Source organism: Taudactylus pleione, unplaced genomic scaffold (genome assembly GCF_031769625.1).
Source record: "Taudactylus pleione unplaced genomic scaffold, aTauple2 ptg000550l, whole genome shotgun sequence".
NCBI classification, from domain to species: Eukaryota; Metazoa; Chordata; class Amphibia; order Anura; family Myobatrachidae; genus Taudactylus; species Taudactylus pleione.
Window position 1 is genome coordinate 2,000,001 of NW_028284952.1, and position 7,500 is coordinate 2,007,500.

General features: G+C 37.3%; 27 pseudogenes; all 27 read left to right on the forward strand.

Moving 5' to 3' along the window:
* The window catches only part of LOC148490663 (5S ribosomal RNA), a 119-nt pseudogene extending 35 nt beyond the window's left edge, over positions 1-84 (forward strand).
* Positions 85-201: 117 nt separating this feature from the next.
* On the forward strand, positions 202-320 carry LOC148490664 (5S ribosomal RNA; annotated as a pseudogene).
* Positions 321-670: 350 nt separating this feature from the next.
* LOC148490665 (5S ribosomal RNA) lies at positions 671-789 on the forward strand (annotated as a pseudogene).
* A 116-nt stretch (positions 790-905) lies between these two features.
* On the forward strand, positions 906-1,024 carry LOC148490666 (5S ribosomal RNA; annotated as a pseudogene).
* A 116-nt stretch (positions 1,025-1,140) lies between these two features.
* On the forward strand, positions 1,141-1,259 carry LOC148490667 (5S ribosomal RNA; annotated as a pseudogene).
* Positions 1,260-1,608: 349 nt separating this feature from the next.
* Positions 1,609-1,727, forward strand: LOC148490668 (5S ribosomal RNA; annotated as a pseudogene).
* Positions 1,728-1,843: 116 nt separating this feature from the next.
* LOC148490669 (5S ribosomal RNA) lies at positions 1,844-1,962 on the forward strand (annotated as a pseudogene).
* A 116-nt stretch (positions 1,963-2,078) lies between these two features.
* LOC148490670 (5S ribosomal RNA) lies at positions 2,079-2,197 on the forward strand (annotated as a pseudogene).
* A 116-nt stretch (positions 2,198-2,313) lies between these two features.
* LOC148490671 (5S ribosomal RNA) lies at positions 2,314-2,432 on the forward strand (annotated as a pseudogene).
* Positions 2,433-2,548: 116 nt separating this feature from the next.
* Positions 2,549-2,667, forward strand: LOC148490672 (5S ribosomal RNA; annotated as a pseudogene).
* A 117-nt stretch (positions 2,668-2,784) lies between these two features.
* On the forward strand, positions 2,785-2,903 carry LOC148490673 (5S ribosomal RNA; annotated as a pseudogene).
* A 350-nt stretch (positions 2,904-3,253) lies between these two features.
* On the forward strand, positions 3,254-3,372 carry LOC148490674 (5S ribosomal RNA; annotated as a pseudogene).
* A 116-nt stretch (positions 3,373-3,488) lies between these two features.
* On the forward strand, positions 3,489-3,607 carry LOC148490675 (5S ribosomal RNA; annotated as a pseudogene).
* A 116-nt stretch (positions 3,608-3,723) lies between these two features.
* On the forward strand, positions 3,724-3,842 carry LOC148490676 (5S ribosomal RNA; annotated as a pseudogene).
* A 349-nt stretch (positions 3,843-4,191) lies between these two features.
* On the forward strand, positions 4,192-4,310 carry LOC148490677 (5S ribosomal RNA; annotated as a pseudogene).
* Positions 4,311-4,426: 116 nt separating this feature from the next.
* Positions 4,427-4,545, forward strand: LOC148490678 (5S ribosomal RNA; annotated as a pseudogene).
* Positions 4,546-4,661: 116 nt separating this feature from the next.
* On the forward strand, positions 4,662-4,780 carry LOC148490679 (5S ribosomal RNA; annotated as a pseudogene).
* Positions 4,781-4,896: 116 nt separating this feature from the next.
* Positions 4,897-5,015, forward strand: LOC148490680 (5S ribosomal RNA; annotated as a pseudogene).
* Positions 5,016-5,131: 116 nt separating this feature from the next.
* On the forward strand, positions 5,132-5,250 carry LOC148490681 (5S ribosomal RNA; annotated as a pseudogene).
* Positions 5,251-5,367: 117 nt separating this feature from the next.
* On the forward strand, positions 5,368-5,486 carry LOC148490682 (5S ribosomal RNA; annotated as a pseudogene).
* Positions 5,487-5,836: 350 nt separating this feature from the next.
* On the forward strand, positions 5,837-5,955 carry LOC148490683 (5S ribosomal RNA; annotated as a pseudogene).
* A 116-nt stretch (positions 5,956-6,071) lies between these two features.
* LOC148490684 (5S ribosomal RNA) lies at positions 6,072-6,190 on the forward strand (annotated as a pseudogene).
* Positions 6,191-6,306: 116 nt separating this feature from the next.
* LOC148490685 (5S ribosomal RNA) lies at positions 6,307-6,425 on the forward strand (annotated as a pseudogene).
* Positions 6,426-6,774: 349 nt separating this feature from the next.
* LOC148490686 (5S ribosomal RNA) lies at positions 6,775-6,893 on the forward strand (annotated as a pseudogene).
* A 116-nt stretch (positions 6,894-7,009) lies between these two features.
* On the forward strand, positions 7,010-7,128 carry LOC148490687 (5S ribosomal RNA; annotated as a pseudogene).
* Positions 7,129-7,244: 116 nt separating this feature from the next.
* On the forward strand, positions 7,245-7,363 carry LOC148490688 (5S ribosomal RNA; annotated as a pseudogene).
* Positions 7,364-7,479: 116 nt separating this feature from the next.
* Positions 7,480-7,500, forward strand: part of LOC148490689 (5S ribosomal RNA) — a 119-nt pseudogene continuing 98 nt past the window's right edge.

Sequence of the window (7,500 nt, forward strand, 5' to 3'; positions counted from 1 at the left end):
CGTCTGATCTTGTAAGCTTTGCTGTGTTGGGCCTGGTTTGTACTTGGATGGGAGACCACCTGAGAATACCAGTTGCTGTAGGAAATTTTATACAGCCAAAACATTCTTTTCTATTACATTTTACATTTAATTTTTTCAACTTATCAATGAATTTACTTGAGTTAAGAAGTAAAAGAGGTCTAAAGTTAATGTTTTTTGAGCACCTACTGCCAAACCACACAGGACATGCCCAATCTCGTCTGAACTTGGAAGCTATGCAGTGTTGAGCCTGGTTAGTACTTGGATGGGAGACCACCTGGGAATACCAGGTGCTGTAGGTAATTTTATACTGCCATAACATTCTTTTCTATTATATTTTACATTTAATTTTTTCAACTTATCAATGAATTTACTTGAGTTAAGAAGTAATAGAGGTCTAAAATTAATGTTTTTGAGCACCTACAGCCAAACCACACTGGACATGCCCAATATCGTCTGATCTTGGAAGCTATGCAGTGTTGGGGATGGTTAGTACTTGAATGGGAGACCACCTGGTTATACTAGGTGCTGTAGGTAATTTTATACTGATATAACATTCTTTTCCAATACATTTTACATTTCATTTTTCAACTTATCATTGAATTTACTTGAGTTAAGAAGTAAAAGAGGTCTAAAGTTAATGTTTTTGAGCACCTACAGCCAAACCACACTGGACATTCCCAATCTCATCTGATCTTGGAAGCTATGCAGTGGTGGGCCTGGTTAGTACTTGGATGGGAGACCACCTAGAAATCCAAGGTGCTGTAGGTAATTTTATACTGCCATAACAGTCTTTTCTACTACATTTTACATTTAATTTTTTCAACTTATCAATGAATTTACTTGAGTTAAGAAGTAATAGAGGTCAAAAGTTAATGCTTCTGAGCACCTACAGCCAAACCACACTGGACATGCCCAATCTCGTTTGATCTTGGAAGCTATGCAGTGTTGGGCCTGGTTAGTACTTGGACGGGAGACCACCTGGGAATACCAGGTGCTGTAGGTTATTTTATACTGCCATAACATTCTTTTCTATTACATTTTACATTTAATTTTTTCTACTTATCAATGAATTTACTTGAGTTAAGAAGTATTAGAGGTCTAAAGTTAATGGTTTTGGGCACCTACAGCCAAACCACTCTGGACATGCCCAATATCATCTGATCTTGGAAGCTATGCAGTGTTGGGCCAGGTTAGTACTTGGATGCGAGACCACCTGGGAATACCAGGTGCTGTAGGTAACTTTATACTGCCATAACATTCTTTTATATTACATTTTACATTTCATTTTTCAACTTATCATTGAATTTACTTGAGTTAAGAAGTAAAAGAGGTCTAAAGTTAATGTTTTTGAGCACCTACAGCCAAACCACACTGGACATGCCCCTCTTGTCTGATCTTGGAAGCTATGCAGTGTTGGGCCTGGTTAGTACTTGGATGGGAGACAACCTGGGAATACCAGGAGCTGTAGGTAATTTTATACTGCCATAACATTCTTTTCTATTACATTTTACATTTAATTTTTTCAACTTATCAATGAATTTACTTGAGTTAAGAAGTAATAGAGGTCTAAAATTAATGGTTTTGTGCACCTACAGCCAAAGCACACTGGACATGCCCAATATCGTCTGATCTTGGAAGCTATGCAGTGTTGGGCCTGGTTAGTACTTGGATGGGAGACCACCTAGGAATCCCAGGTGCTGTAGGTAATTTTATACTGCCATAACATTCTTTTCTATTACATTTTACATTTAATTTTTTCAACTTATCAATGAATTTACTTGAGTTAAGAAGTAATAGAGGTCTAAAATTAATGTTTTTGAGCACCTACAGCCAAACCACACTGGACATGCCCAATATCGTCTGATCTTGGAAGCTATGCAGTGGTGGGCCTGGTTAGTACTTGGATGGGAGACCACCTAGGAATCCCAGGTGCTGTAGGTAATTTTATACTGCCATAACAGTCTTTTCTACTACATTTTACATATATTTTTTTCAACTTATCAATGAATTTACTTGAGTTAAGAAGTAATAGAGGTCTAAAGTTAATGCTTTTGAGCACCTACAGCCAAACCACACTGGACATACCCAATCTTGTATGATCTTGGAAGCTATGCAGTGTTGGGCCTGGTTAGTACTTGGACGGGAGATCACCTGGGAATACCAGGTGCTGTAGGTAATTTTATATAGCCATAACATTCTTTTCTATTACATTTTACATTACATTTTTTCAACTTATCAATGAATTTTCTTGAGTTAAGAAGTAAAAGAGGTCTAAAGTTAATGTTTTTGAGCACCTACAGTCAAACCACACTGGACATGCCCAATCTTGTCTGATCTTGGAAGCTATGCAGTGTTGGGCCTGGTTAGTACTTGGATGGGAGACCACCTGGGAATACCAGGTGCTGTAGGTAATTTTATACTGCCATAACATTCTTTTCTATTACATTTTACATTTCATTTTTTCAACTTATCAATGAATTTACTTGAGTTAAGAAGTAATAGAGGTCTAAATTTAATGCTTTTGAGCACCTACAGCCAAACCACACTGGACATGCCCAATCTCGTCTGATCTTGTAAGCTTTGCTGTGTTGGGCCTGGTTTGTACTTGGATGGGAGACCACCTGAGAATACCAGTTGCTGTAGGAAATTTTATACAGCCAAAACATTCTTTTCTATTACATTTTACATTTAATTTTTTCAACTTATCAATGAATTTACTTGAGTTAAGAAGTAAAAGAGGTCTAAAGTTAATGTTTTTTGAGCACCTACTGCCAAACCACACAGGACATGCCCAATCTCGTCTGAACTTGGAAGCTATGCAGTGTTGAGCCTGGTTAGTACTTGGATGGGAGACCACCTGGGAATACCAGGTGCTGTAGGTAATTTTATACTGCCATAACATTCTTTTCTATTATATTTTACATTTAATTTTTTCAACTTATCAATGAATTTACTTGAGTTAAGAAGTAATAGAGGTCTAAAATTAATGTTTTTGAGCACCTACAGCCAAACCACACTGGACATGCCCAATATCGTCTGATCTTGGAAGCTATGCAGTGTTGGGGATGGTTAGTACTTGAATGGGAGACCACCTGGTTATACTAGGTGCTGTAGGTAATTTTATACTGATATAACATTCTTTTCCAATACATTTTACATTTCATTTTTCAACTTATCATTGAATTTACTTGAGTTAAGAAGTAAAAGAGGTCTAAAGTTAATGTTTTTGAGCACCTACAGCCAAACCACACTGGACATTCCCAATCTCATCTGATCTTGGAAGCTATGCAGTGGTGGGCCTGGTTAGTACTTGGATGGGAGACCACCTAGAAATCCAAGGTGCTGTAGGTAATTTTATACTGCCATAACAGTCTTTTCTACTACATTTTACATTTAATTTTTTCAACTTATCAATGAATTTACTTGAGTTAAGAAGTAATAGAGGTCAAAAGTTAATGCTTCTGAGCACCTACAGCCAAACCACACTGGACATGCCCAATCTCGTTTGATCTTGGAAGCTATGCAGTGTTGGGCCTGGTTAGTACTTGGACGGGAGACCACCTGGGAATACCAGGTGCTGTAGGTTATTTTATACTGCCATAACATTCTTTTCTATTACATTTTACATTTAATTTTTTCTACTTATCAATGAATTTACTTGAGTTAAGAAGTATTAGAGGTCTAAAGTTAATGGTTTTGGGCACCTACAGCCAAACCACTCTGGACATGCCCAATATCATCTGATCTTGGAAGCTATGCAGTGTTGGGCCAGGTTAGTACTTGGATGCGAGACCACCTGGGAATACCAGGTGCTGTAGGTAACTTTATACTGCCATAACATTCTTTTATATTACATTTTACATTTCATTTTTCAACTTATCATTGAATTTACTTGAGTTAAGAAGTAAAAGAGGTCTAAAGTTAATGTTTTTGAGCACCTACAGCCAAACCACACTGGACATGCCCCTCTTGTCTGATCTTGGAAGCTATGCAGTGTTGGGCCTGGTTAGTACTTGGATGGGAGACAACCTGGGAATACCAGGAGCTGTAGGTAATTTTATACTGCCATAACATTCTTTTCTATTACATTTTACATTTAATTTTTTCAACTTATCAATGAATTTACTTGAGTTAAGAAGTAATAGAGGTCTAAAATTAATGGTTTTGTGCACCTACAGCCAAAGCACACTGGACATGCCCAATATCGTCTGATCTTGGAAGCTATGCAGTGTTGGGCCTGGTTAGTACTTGGATGGGAGACCACCTAGGAATCCCAGGTGCTGTAGGTAATTTTATACTGCCATAACATTCTTTTCTATTACATTTTACATTTAATTTTTTCAACTTATCAATGAATTTACTTGAGTTAAGAAGTAATAGAGGTCTAAAATTAATGTTTTTGAGCACCTACAGCCAAACCACACTGGACATGCCCAATATCGTCTGATCTTGGAAGCTATGCAGTGGTGGGCCTGGTTAGTACTTGGATGGGAGACCACCTAGGAATCCCAGGTGCTGTAGGTAATTTTATACTGCCATAACAGTCTTTTCTACTACATTTTACATATATTTTTTTCAACTTATCAATGAATTTACTTGAGTTAAGAAGTAATAGAGGTCTAAAGTTAATGCTTTTGAGCACCTACAGCCAAACCACACTGGACATACCCAATCTTGTATGATCTTGGAAGCTATGCAGTGTTGGGCCTGGTTAGTACTTGGACGGGAGATCACCTGGGAATACCAGGTGCTGTAGGTAATTTTATATAGCCATAACATTCTTTTCTATTACATTTTACATTACATTTTTTCAACTTATCAATGAATTTTCTTGAGTTAAGAAGTAAAAGAGGTCTAAAGTTAATGTTTTTGAGCACCTACAGTCAAACCACACTGGACATGCCCAATCTTGTCTGATCTTGGAAGCTATGCAGTGTTGGGCCTGGTTAGTACTTGGATGGGAGACCACCTGGGAATACCAGGTGCTGTAGGTAATTTTATACTGCCATAACATTCTTTTCTATTACATTTTACATTTCATTTTTTCAACTTATCAATGAATTTACTTGAGTTAAGAAGTAATAGAGGTCTAAATTTAATGCTTTTGAGCACCTACAGCCAAACCACACTGGACATGCCCAATCTCGTCTGATCTTGTAAGCTTTGCTGTGTTGGGCCTGGTTTGTACTTGGATGGGAGACCACCTGAGAATACCAGTTGCTGTAGGAAATTTTATACAGCCAAAACATTCTTTTCTATTACATTTTACATTTAATTTTTTCAACTTATCAATGAATTTACTTGAGTTAAGAAGTAAAAGAGGTCTAAAGTTAATGTTTTTTGAGCACCTACTGCCAAACCACACAGGACATGCCCAATCTCGTCTGAACTTGGAAGCTATGCAGTGTTGAGCCTGGTTAGTACTTGGATGGGAGACCACCTGGGAATACCAGGTGCTGTAGGTAATTTTATACTGCCATAACATTCTTTTCTATTATATTTTACATTTAATTTTTTCAACTTATCAATGAATTTACTTGAGTTAAGAAGTAATAGAGGTCTAAAATTAATGTTTTTGAGCACCTACAGCCAAACCACACTGGACATGCCCAATATCGTCTGATCTTGGAAGCTATGCAGTGTTGGGGATGGTTAGTACTTGAATGGGAGACCACCTGGTTATACTAGGTGCTGTAGGTAATTTTATACTGATATAACATTCTTTTCCAATACATTTTACATTTCATTTTTCAACTTATCATTGAATTTACTTGAGTTAAGAAGTAAAAGAGGTCTAAAGTTAATGTTTTTGAGCACCTACAGCCAAACCACACTGGACATTCCCAATCTCATCTGATCTTGGAAGCTATGCAGTGGTGGGCCTGGTTAGTACTTGGATGGGAGACCACCTAGAAATCCAAGGTGCTGTAGGTAATTTTATACTGCCATAACAGTCTTTTCTACTACATTTTACATTTAATTTTTTCAACTTATCAATGAATTTACTTGAGTTAAGAAGTAATAGAGGTCAAAAGTTAATGCTTCTGAGCACCTACAGCCAAACCACACTGGACATGCCCAATCTCGTTTGATCTTGGAAGCTATGCAGTGTTGGGCCTGGTTAGTACTTGGACGGGAGACCACCTGGGAATACCAGGTGCTGTAGGTTATTTTATACTGCCATAACATTCTTTTCTATTACATTTTACATTTAATTTTTTCTACTTATCAATGAATTTACTTGAGTTAAGAAGTATTAGAGGTCTAAAGTTAATGGTTTTGGGCACCTACAGCCAAACCACACTGGACATGCCCAATATCATCTGATCTTGGAAGCTATGCAGTGTTGGGCCAGGTTAGTACTTGGATGCGAGACCACCTGGGAATACCAGGTGCTGTAGGTAACTTTATACTGCCATAACATTCTTTTATATTACATTTTACATTTCATTTTTCAACTTATCATTGAATTTACTTGAGTTAAGAAGTAAAAGAGGTCTAAAGTTAATGTTTTTGAGCACCTACAGCCAAACCACACTGGACATGCCCCTCTTGTCTGATCTTGGAAGCTATGCAGTGTTGGGCCTGGTTAGTACTTGGATGGGAGAAAACCTGGGAATACCAGGAGCTGTAGGTAATTTTATACTGCCATAACATTCTTTTCTATTACATTTTACATTTAATTTTTTCAACTTATCAATGAATTTACTTGAGTTAAGAAGTAATAGAGGTCTAAAATTAATGGTTTTGTGCACCTACAGCCAAAGCACACTGGACATGCCCAATATCGTCTGATCTTGGAAGCTATGCAGTGTTGGGCCTGGTTAGTACTTGGATGGGAGACCACCTAGGAATCCCAGGTGCTGTAGGTAATTTTATACTGCCATAACATTCTTTTCTATTACATTTTACATTTAATTTTTTCAACTTATCAATGAATTTACTTGAGTTAAGAAGTAATAGAGGTCTAAAATTAATGTTTTTGAGCACCTACAGCCAAACCACACTGGACATGCCCAATATCGTCTGATCTTGGAAGCTATGCAGTGGTGGGCCTGGTTAGTACTTGGATGGGAGACCACCTAGGAATCCCAGGTGCTGTAGGTAATTTTATACTGCCATAACAGTCTTTTCTACTACATTTTACATATATTTTTTTCAACTTATCAATGAATTTACTTGAGTTAAGAAGTAATAGAGGTCTAAAGTTAATGCTTTTGAGCACCTACAGCCAAACCACACTGGACATACCCAATCTTGTATGATCTTGGAAGCTATGCAGTGTTGGGCCTGGTTAGTACTTGGACGGGAGATCACCTGGGAATACCAGGTGCTGTAGGTAATTTTATATAGCCATAACATTCTTTTCTATTACATTTTACATTACATTTTTTCAACTTATCAATGAATTTTCTTGAGTTAAGAAGTAAAAGAGGTCTAAAGTTAATGTTTTTGAGCACCTACAGTCAAACCACACTG